General features: G+C 53.6%; 1 protein-coding gene across 1 annotated transcript in view; it reads left to right on the top strand.

Moving 5' to 3' along the window:
• The first annotated feature begins 4,503 nt into the window (after positions 1–4,503).
• Positions 4,504–11,075, top strand: part of TNRC6C (trinucleotide repeat containing adaptor 6C) — a 289,499-nt gene continuing 282,927 nt past the window's right edge. The window contains exon 1 of the mRNA XM_068654960.1: positions 4,504–4,600. The gene's annotated coding sequence lies outside the window, so the exon portion shown is untranslated. The remainder of the gene's footprint in view (positions 4,601–11,075) is intronic.

Below are 11,075 nucleotides of genomic sequence, written 5' to 3'. Positions count from 1 at the left end.
GGAGGCTTGTTTGGAAATGTCTGGTTTTTGGGGAAGTCCCCAGATGGCATGGGGTCGCTCCTGCATGGATCCTGCGGGGCTGGGGGTGAGGGCAGAGGCCGAAAGGGATGTGCCCAATCTGGGGGGAAGGTTTCATTTATTGCTCATCTCCGTCAGCTTTGGGCTGGGTTGGGCTCCCTGGGGGGCTGTAGGGTGCAGGACGGGCTTTATGGACCTGTTCTTTCTGCTGGCAGCTGGGATTCAGAGCAGAGGAGATCGGACCAGGATGGGCACTTTTGGGGACCAAGAAATGGTTTCTCACCATGGCGAGGGGCGGGCGGGCAAAGGTCCCTGCTCAGCACTAGGGGCAGCTTTGTGTAGCCCAAGGGAAGAGCTCTTGGGGTCGGAGGTGGGTTTGTGGGGGTGGCTCCCAGGTGCTCGGAGGCTCTGGAGCAGGGGAGAGCCAGGACGCCCCGATGGGCTGCAGGAGCAGGGGGCTGTAGGGTGCCACAGCAAAACCCCAGCTTGGGGAAGGGTTTGCTGCTGTGAAATCGCCCCCTCTCCCCCAGGGCGTCCCAGGAGGGGTGGCTGGGGAGGTTTGGGGCCGAGCCGTCAGTCAGGGGCTGCGTGCACGGCCTCGGCTGTCCCGGGGGGACGTTCGCCTGACGATGCCATGGCTGGCAGAGGGCCTTGCACTAATGCCTCGTGGAGTGGCCTCACTTCAGCAAACGAGGGAAGTGAAGATGAGTGAGGCTTTAATTACTGACAGAGCAGGGCTTTCCACAGCGATGGGCGCTTGCTCCCATTTGCTTTGCAGAGCTGGGGGAACCTGAGCATGGCCGGGTGGCACCGGGGGGACAGGGACATGGCCAGGGGGCTCCTGGTCCAGCCGACCCCATGAGCATCTCGTGCAGAGGCTGCCTGCAGATCGTAAGAGTGAAAGGGAGCATAAATAATTAAAGCAGCTCATAGCCAGTACTCCCTAAAACGCTTGCCTGATTTAAAAACTAATTACTCAGAGGGTAATCACCTCCAGAAGCACATGGATTTACCCACAGTGCTGCCCTGCCTCTCTCTCACCTGCTCCTGACTGATTCCAGGCATCGGCACCCAGATTTATCGCCCCCCCGCAGCACTCAATACCCAGCGTTGTACTCACCCATCTCCCTCGTTAGTAACCTCATTGGAGACCTGCCCAGGGATGGACAAACCCTCTCTGGGAAGGAGTCCAGCAGTGCTCAAGGTCCTTTCGGATGAGCCTTTGGTACCCGAGAGGCCGGGCACCTTTGCCCACGGCTGCACATCGCCCGCACAGCCTGAGCTGCTGCCAAGGGGCTCTCCTGGCCGGTAACTTCCACGCTGATCGTGGTGCTCATCAAAACCCCACCGCAGCGACGTGGGACCTGTCCTCATGGGAAGCTCTGCTGTTTGATGTGCAAGCCGGCCTGCAGCAGGCACAGGCAGAGCTGCCTCGCTCCAGCTTTAATTACCGTGAGGCTGCTGCACTGCAGTTGGGAGCAGTTTTTGATCATCTCTGCTCTGGCTGCAGTGGGAAGGATTTGTCTGTCCGTCCATCCCCGCTGCCCCCTCGCACCACCCCACCACTGCTGCTGCTCCTTCTCAAAGCCAGAGCAGAAGGGTTTCCTCCTTGCAGCCAGCAAATCCCAGTCTGTAGCTCTTTGCTCTGTGTTTACCTGGCCGAGCTCTGGCTGGTCCTGCACAAATTGCTAATTCTCACCAGCAGCCCGGTGGAGGAGCAGCGCTGCGCTGCTTCATTTAGGAAAACAGAATACTTTATTTCTAACTTATGGGATTCGGGAGACTTCCACCTGCAGCCTGCAGTATTTTCTCATTAACACTCCCCGGCTAAGCTAAAAACTGCGATTTCAGAAGTGGTGCTTCCATCAGAGGCACACTACGAGCTTCCCAGGGACACCAAAAGTTTACTGAAGCTTAAAGCCATACCCCACAGCACATGGTAATGTACCGAATTCCCCCTTCGGATAACCACTGGAGCCATTTTTTTCCTGTGGGTTTTTCTCCCCTACACTGCCCCCATAGCCCCCAGCAGCTCCCCCCTGCACAGGAGCAGGTACGTGCCTGCAGCACCGACAGCAAGCAGGAATCTTGTGGCTTCATTTTGTCCACCACAGCTGGAAACCCTCACTAACAAAGTTGGCGGACCTTACTTTAGATGTAAAACCTGTAGCCTGGGTGAACTACATCCTGAAATAGCCTTGCTGAGGGCAAGGATGGAGGGGCTCAAGGAGCCTTCATCCCCTCGTGCTCTGGCCCCGCCAGGCACCAGCTCAGCCCTTGGCCCCTCCCTGCCCTTCTCTCCGCTGCAGCAGAAAGCCCAGATTAAAACCATGTTCCTAAAGCCAAATTACACACCGGAGGCTCCACGGCCCTCTTGGGAGGATCAGGGCACTCCTCTATAAATAACTGTCTCAATATGTTTAATTTGCAGATGAAATTAAGGCTGGGAAGAAAGGGAAGCCTGCCTTTTCATGTGTGGGCTGCCCGGCTTCGCCTTGAATATCAAAGTGAGAGGAGTTACAAAGCACCGGCTCTCCGGGATTATCCGAGGAACCTTGTAGGTCCCAAGTGGCAGCGGTTACAGGATCAAAAGGTGTGGGACTTATGCGGGAAGCCAGACAAAGCCCAGGTGGCTCCCAGGTCAGCCCCGGAGAGCCCAACCTCAGGGCAGCTCGCAGCGCTGAGAGCTCCAGCGAGATGAGGAGCTAGATGAGGAGCCAGGTTGGGGTTTCACATGGGCTTTGGATTAAATATTAGCTCACTACGGCAGGTCACAGGGATAAACATTTTCATTAATCATGTATGTGCTCATAATGATGCCGAGAACAGGCTGCAAGTGCCCCGGCTGCGCACCCACCTCCCCGTCTCTGTGCAGCGCTCTCCGAAGTCACCAGCCTTCAGGCTGCCTTCAGCTGGAACATTTTTCCCACAAGCAATTTGCCAAGATTTTACAGGTTACATTTGGAAAACAGCAGCAGAAAAGCTTTCGGATAAGGCTGAAGGGACAGGCGATGTCCCCCTGAGAAGCCCCACTGCAGGGGCTTTACGTGCGCCGTGCTCAGCGGTGCCAATGTGTCTGCACAGAGCAGAAACCGAGTGGGGCACTGCACCGGGCCTGCACTGCAGTTACAGTCCGGTGACATTTTTCACGGTAAAAATAGCTGAAAAAAGGCCCTTTTCATCATCCATTTTGTTAGAAAACAGGATTTTTCCGTCTTTCCTCTGATTTTATTGAACCTTTCAATCACGTTAACTTTCTTCGGCTTCCCTGCCCTTCTGTTTTTAGCTGCTCCTTTCAATTATTTTGTGCTTTTCTTTTTATTCCAGTAATTTATTTTTTTTAAAGACTCGAACAGAAGGAAGAGGGAAGATTGATGAAAATTTACACTAGAACAGAAAGTGGATGTACGGCAGAGAGTCTAAAAACCTTCCATTAGCAATATTTAATAAGGAAAAGAATCACTGAGAAAGCTGAGATGTCTGCAAATGACTCCTGAAGCTCCCCAAAAGGGAAGGGAGCTCAGCTAGCAGAGGAGAAAGCCATCTGATGGATGAAGGTGCGGAGCACTGGGAAGGAGGTGGAACTGGCATCGCTGGTGGTGTTCCTCCCTGCTCTGACGCCTTAAGGACGCTGAGCAGGGCTGCCCAGGGGCACCCACCCATGGGTGAGGGGTGCTGGGGAGCATTCCCAGCAAGGGGGCTGCAGTTGGAGAGCAGGAGGAGCTGCATGAGCATTTTATTTAAGCACATCTCCTCTGCTCCTTTCCCCATCACATGTGGGACGGGTGATGGATGCTCTGTGCAGTTTCTGAGCACTTCTGCAGCGCAGGAGCAGAGGGCAGGTGCTGCCCCACGTCCCACTGCTCTGGGGGCTCTAGTCCTGCCACCAACCTGCCCCAGTGCAGCTTCTCTTCTATTTTTAGCAGGGTGCAGCACACGCTTTGTGCTCCTCGCTGCAGGAGAGAGCTGATTAAAACAGTTTGTTAGTTTGTTTTTCCCTATCATCAGCTAAGCTAGGGTGCCAGAGCACGAATGTCAGCTGTGGAGTATCTGCGCCGTGACCTTTGGTGGGATGAGCGCCGCTGAGATGTCATAAAGTGCTTTGGGTCATGCAAGCGTTGCTGGAGAGACAGCACACAGACAAGGTTTGTGCAACAGTGAGGGGTGTGGGGACAAATCCTCTGAGCCTCCTGCACCTGCAGGGCCACCACGATGCTCTCCTGCTCCTGCTGCTTGCTGGGCACTGAGGTGCTGGGTGCTGCAGCGAGTGTCACCTGCCCATGTCCTGCTGTCACCATGCAAGACCAGGGGAGCTGGAGGTGCCCCGGTGAGTGGCTGCACAGTTGTGCCCCCTCCTGCTGCAAAATGAGCTTCAGTGAGGAGCAGTAAGTGCTATCAGCTGCTGGTGCAGGTGCTCCACTCCTAAACTCCCCAGAGGGCTTAAAAGCAGCAGCTGTTTGCTCTTAGAAGTGCTGGGTGGGAGGTGAAGCAGAGTGGTGCTGAGCCAGGCTGCACGTCTGGGTCCTGCTGGCAACACCTGAGGGATCCGGAGCTGTGTTTAGGAACTGCTGTACGTGGTGAGGTGAGCTCAGTCTGTTTGGTTTAAATGCAAGGGTAACTTTCCCCCTCGTGGGCCAGCTTTGTGCCAAGGCTGGGGCTGTGCTGGCGTCTTGCAGCATGTGCTTTACCCTGAGGAGGAGTTAAATGATCTGGGGTGTTTGCTACCAGCTATGAGGAAGAAAATTAACTCTGCCCTAACTGAAACCAGGACAGTTCTGATCATATAAAGTGGGATATTTGGGGAGAAGAAGAAATAAGTGTTTAAACTAAGCCTGCTGAGCAGATCCAAGCTGGGCCAGGTGAGCAGTAGGGCTGGTGGAGGGGAGCAGCACCGCATCCTCTGCAGGAACGTGGCTGTCTCCACCAGCTGGTGGCACCGAGCGCCCCTGTGCCTCCACAATGTGCTTTGGGTGGGATGGAGAGGGCAGGGAGCTGTCATCAAACATGTGCCTGTCTCCTGTGATCCTGTGCTTGTGATGAGTGATCAAACTGCAGACACTCAGCTTCATAACCTCAGCAAGCACTCAAAGAAGCATTGCTCCCTAAATGTCGTAGGAAAGGTGTTCTGAGCCTTGGCTGCTTTGCCTGGGAAACGGTCTCTTCTGATTCAGCGTGTTCAAATCATCTTAACAGTTCTTAGTGAGAAAAACCCGCTGTATCCTCAAGGCAAGTATATTTGGGCAAAGCAATAAGACTTTAAGAGGTTTGGAGGTTACAGTGGGAAATAGCAGTTATTCCCAATAAGCAGTGTTAAATGAAGTGCTGCTGACAGTAGCCTGAGGCAGGTTCAAGAGTTTCAAGATTTGCAACTAAGAGATTAACCAAAATAGATGTCTTATTACAGGCAAGTTTGTATCTAAATCATTTAAAGTGCCTTTAGATGCTGTAATGTTTTTCCTCCTAAGTGCTCACAGTATATCTACGGCTTCCTCCTGGCTCTTGTGAGCAAGTCAGGAAAGGGACCTTGATGTTGGTGAGTTCAAGTCCCTCTGATGAGGGGGCAAGGAGCGTCGTGTTGGCAGATCCCGGTTTGATGGGAGGCTGTGTTAGTGGTGCTTGGATGCACAGAGAGCCTGGCTGTGTTCTCCTTCCCATTCCCTGCTGGATGCTTGGCTGTGTGGCTGGATAAGGGGTACAGCCAGGGAAGATGCACTGAGCAGGGGAGTTTGCCAAAAGTCAGTAGTAAAATGCCTGTGGAAGATTAGCAGCCATGTGCTGTGAGTTTTCTGTGCTGAGCTGGCACTGGAAGGAAGTTTGGTGTAGGGCTGGTGTTACAGGGTTACTTAGCACAAATGATCTGCTGTCGATACAGGCAGTCACTGGCATTTAGTCATGGCTCCAACTACCACCAGCAGTTTTCCCTTTCAGTAACATGGACCAACATCGGATGTTGTGTTTGTTTCTGGGCTCTTCCATGCTACATGAATGACAGCTGCCTCCCTACTTCTTTAAATGTAAAAGGCTGTAATATATAATATTATATAATATATAATAAGTACTGCCTACATGCTTGCCTTACTGTGGGAGCTGGGGTTCAGGCACACCAATAGCTGAAATATTCCTGCCCTGGGGCCTTTGAGGAGAGTCAGGGAGGCCACCTCCCTCCTTGGGAGGGTGGAGCCTAGGCCCCCCAAAGCTATTTGTTTCTGCAAGTAACCAGTATCCCAAGCTTATAATAGCAAAATACCATCAAATTAGCTGTAAAATGAAGTATTTGGAAACACTATTTGTTTTCAGAGTGCTTGGAGCAGCAAGGCAGAGCCTGGCACTGCCCCGCTGGGCCCCTCAGGGCTGCTGGCAGTGCCTCAGGCCTGTGTGCAGGGGAAATACCAGAGCTGTGGCCTGGGGGCAGGCAGGACATGAGAGCTCAGCCTTGGTGAGTCCATCACCACCCCTGAGGTGTTGGGGTGGTTGGGAGGGTGGGCCCTGAGGTGTCAGGGTGCAGTGCGAGCAGAACTGGGTTTTGGGGACCACCAGAGACTGTCCTTGGCTTTCTCCCAAGGGAGCCTCAGGCATTTGGGTCATGATCCCCCTGAGAGAGATCTAGGGAGAGGCAGCTCTTGTCTCAGAAATGTTTCACAAAGTCTGTCTCTTGCTGGATTTCTGGCAAGAGAGACCCTGATTTAGCATGAGGTTTTAAAACTGGGGAATGTGAAACAGCTGCTCTGGTTGTAAGCCAGCCAGGAGCTGAGAGGAGGGCAAGGCCTGCGGGTGTTTCACTTGCAGATGTTGGCTAACAGGAGGCTTTTTTTAATTGGCATCAGGAAGATCTCTGGGGCCTTGGGATCCCAAATGCCAGCCCGGAGGGCTGGGTGGGTCTGAAGGGTGCTTGCATTCTGAGGCCTTGAGGGTGGTGTTAAAGGAAGGGGCTTAGGAAGCTGCAGGGGTTTGGGAGGTGTGTAAGAGCAGATGAGACTTCTGTGCATCTTTACATGGACTTGTGAAGGCTTTAAAATACCCCAAACTCTACAGCCCATTGATTTCATTGAGCTGTGTGGCTCTGTGTCCCAGCCTGGAGTACCCTGAGGTGTGTCCCATCCATGCATGCCACCAGGAGCAGTTTGTGGGGTCAGTACACACTGGGACTGGCACCTTACAAGGACAATTCACCTGGGGTGAGATGAATTGTTGCCTGGAAGGGCTGGTCCTCAGCTCATAACAAAGGCAGTGAGGATGATTAGTCTCCCACTTCATGCCCTTGCTGAAGCAGTAAAGTTACTCCTATAGGCTCTACTAGAGATCTGACCTGGACAGAGTCTTAGAGAGGGGCTCATCCAGCCCATGTTCTCCTTTCTGACCATCAGATGCTGTGGTGGAAGATGTAAGAAGTCTATAATCCTCCTGGAGAGGAGCCTTGTCCTGGTTAGGATGCAGCAGGTTTTATCCTTTTCATTAGATGAATATTCAAATAATTTAACAGTGGATGTTCTCATTCTTCATATAACTATGGAGTTGTTTTTGTGGCTCTAATGCTCTCATGACCTCAATAATATCTTCTGTGAGTGTGTGTGTCAGGTTAATTATGCATTAAGTTTGCATAAGGCTTTTCCTTTTTTAATCAGTTTTAAACCTACTGCCTTCAGATGTGCTGGTGCTGTCAGGACTGCTCCCACCTTCGTATCCTGCTGTTTCTTTTGAGCACCCTTAGTCCCCTTTGTGACCTTGCTAAATAAGCAGTCCTGGGACTTCTGGCTGTTTCTCTTTCTTCTGGAGATCTGTCTTTCTCTTTGCTTTCCTCCTCGTTTTATCTTTCATTTGCTAACAATCTCCTTTTGAGGAGGACAAGCTGTAGCTTTCCTTCTCTGCAGACTAAGACACCTTGCAAGTAAGGGTTATTTTAAGGTCACAGAAGCGAGTTGAGTAATGCTGGGTTCTTTCTTCAAGGCAAGCATTTGTTTGCAAAGTAACTTGGCAGTCTTGTGTATTTTGGAATTAGGCATCCTGGTGTATAAGCCAAAGCTAACAGGCATTAATTAGCTGGAGGACTGGAACTGTAATGAGGGCAGTCACTCATAAGTTGGCATTTTTACTTTAAATGCAAGTGGTTAAAGAAAAAGTGTGCTGAAAATGTCAGTGTTAAAAGATGTTACATAAATAACATGCTCTGGGTGAGAGTCAGGAGGAGGAGTAGCAACCAGGTTGCTGGTGCAGCAGTGCCCTGGTGGGGTTATTTCTATAACAGGAAAAAGTGGCTTTAAAACCATGGCATAGGGAAGGATGGTGGGAGTTGGAAGGTTTTCGCTGGCATATTAGGAAATGCACAGGGAAGTTATGTCTCTGGAGAATCCCAAAAAGCTGGCCTGTGAAAGTGATGTAGGACTGGATTCTGCAATGTAGACTCTGGGTTGGAGAAACAGCTTGAGGTCCTGTGTGTGCAGCCCAGTATTTAATGGGGGTCCTATAAACCCATAAGTCACCCCTGAGACCCTGCTGGGCTCAGGACTAAGCTCCCTCAGGTGGAGTCTGTATGGAGGAGAAGCTCTGAGCAAAGCCCAGTGGGAGGTGAAGCTGAACACCAGCATGGCATAGCTGGGGCCAGGGACACTTGGAGGCCGTGTGCCAAAACCAGTGATGAATCCATGGAGTGGCTTTAGGCACGGCCATACCTTTAGGTCACAGCCCCAGGTGTGTAAAATGGGAGGAGGAAGAAAGCAGTCAGCTCCCAGATACCTGGCGGGGTGCCCTGGTGATGCCTGGAGCATCTCTGGCGCAGGGGATTTGGGACTGGCCTGCAGTGGGGACAGCCGTGGCACTGAGTGCTCCCCATCACACGTGGGCTCTGCTGCGACCCGAGCAAGGCCTGGCAAATCGGGATCCTCACCAAGATCGTGTCCCAGGTCAGGGTCTGGCCAACTGGGACTGCTGAGCATGGACCCAGAGCTCATCTCTGAGCTGTGTCGGGGTGCTGTAGCCTGTGTGTGATCTGATAGCCTCGTGTGGAGGCTGCGTGTGACAAATAGCACTGACCACCACTGTCATTTGTGGGTTTTAACCATTTTTTCCCCTTTTCCAAGACCCAGCTGTCTGTAACAATGACCAGGTCCTTTTCCTCCGGGTGCTGTGTAGTGAACGGGGATGCAGAATGCAAACCAAACCTCAGCAGTGCCCTTTGCTGCCTTTCCTTCAGAAGCTTCACATTTTTAACTAATTATCTGCCAACAACCTCCACACACAAAGCAGAATGTTCCGGTCCCCTGGCATCACCCACTCCGAGCTCCACCACTAACCCCTCCCGAGCGGCCATTTTGGGCTGTGCAGAGTCCATGTGGTGTTCGGCCTGTGTGGCGAGAGAAGATGGCGGCGTGGAGCCGCGGGCGCTGCTCCCGCTCCCTGCGTCCCGGCGGACGGCTGGGCGCCGCGGTGCCTTCTGGCGAGGAACAAACGTGTGGCGGCCCCTCCTCGGGTGACGCCTGCGGCACCAGGACCCCCGCCTCCTGCCCCCCCCTTCGTGCGTGTCTTCTCTTAATTAATTAACGCCGCATTCATCACCGCTTAATTCCTGTTTCCGTAGCACCCGGGGAGGGGGGCTGTTGTTGCAGGCGGGCGCTGAGGTGGTCCAGAGCTGCTGGCCTCGTCAAGGAGCTTAATTAGCCTCTGGGATGGTGTGGGGTTGTTTTCTACAGCCCCGTAATACCCAGTTTCAAACTGGTTTCGTGCACACGGGTGGAGAGCTTGTGCTGAGATGTGCCCCTGTCCCTGTGGGGCTGGTCTGTGAGTGTTTGGGGAAAGGTGATCTCTGGCTGCCCAAGATAAAAACATCCCAAATTGGTCATTTTTGTGTGGTGATGGAAGGGAAGCAGAGCACAAGGTGCTGCCACTGTGGGGTTGCCCTTGGGGTGTTGGTGCAGGGGATGGGCAGGCTGCGTGCCGGGGTGTGAAGGATCCAGTCCAACCTTCTCTGCTCATAGCTGCCGCTGCCGAGCTGCCCTTCCCTTTATTTCTTTCCCTTAACCATGAGCTGTAGGCACTCCTGGTGCCTCTTTCCGACCTTGCCCCATGGCCTTGATGGCCGCAAAGCCATTGGGGGCAGCTGCACAGCACGGCTGGGGCGAACCAGGCAGCAATCCGGCAATATGAGCTGCTGTGGTGCTTTCAGGAGGCACACACGGGGCTGAGTGCGCTCTGTGGAGCACAGAACAAATACCACTTCTGGAGCAGTCTGGAACGGCAGCCGACATGCTTGTCAGCATCGCTTTGTAGTGTTAGATGTTAGAGGGACACCTTATTTTTCAGTGCTTCCACCATCTTTGAACAGATACCCGTACAAATCCCATCCACCGGGCACCATAAGCCCGAACTCCCCAACCCGTGCCCAGGGAGTGAAGGCGGAGGGGGAACAAAAGCTGCAAACCCACCGCGACGCCGGGCCGGGCTCGGTGCCAGAGCTTTGGGGTGCCGTGTGTCCCCCTCCCCGGGGGCACAGGGTGCCGGGTGTCCCCCCCCGAGGGCGCACACTGCCGCGGGGTGCCACGGCGCCCTGCCCACCGCCAGACGGGACCGCGGCATCGCCGCTCCGGCAGCCCAACGCGCGCCCGTGCCGCGTGACTCGCATACGCAATGCAGCCATGCTTAACGAGCGTGAGTAATTATGCCAGGCGGAGGGTTGGGGCGTGGGGGGGTGGTCAGGGTTGGGTGTGTTGTTTTGTTATTTTGCGTTTTCTCATTTTTTTTTCTCCCCCTTCCCGTTCCTCTTCTCTCCCCCCTCCACCCTTTTTTCCCACCCCCAGCCCGCGGCGTTGAACCTTGGCCACCTCCTTGGCGGTGGCTTCGGGCGGGCCGGGGCCGCGGGGGTCAGTTGGCACAGCAACTGCTGCTCGGGGACAAAAGGAGGCTTTTTTGCAGCGACAGTAGCAGCTGCCAGCCAGAATAGCAAATCCGCGCGACTTGGCACCACTCCAGCTTCCTTGAGGGTTGCAGAGGGATGGTATGTTGGAGGGTAAGACTAGCTAATTAATCTTCCGGCAGGGAACAATGTAATATCAGACAATTACAAAGAC

Source organism: Anas acuta, chromosome 18 (assembly GCF_963932015.1).
Source record: "Anas acuta chromosome 18, bAnaAcu1.1, whole genome shotgun sequence".
In the NCBI taxonomy this organism is placed as follows: domain Eukaryota; kingdom Metazoa; phylum Chordata; class Aves; order Anseriformes; family Anatidae; genus Anas; species Anas acuta.
This window is presented reverse-complemented; position numbering and strand designations above follow the sequence as displayed.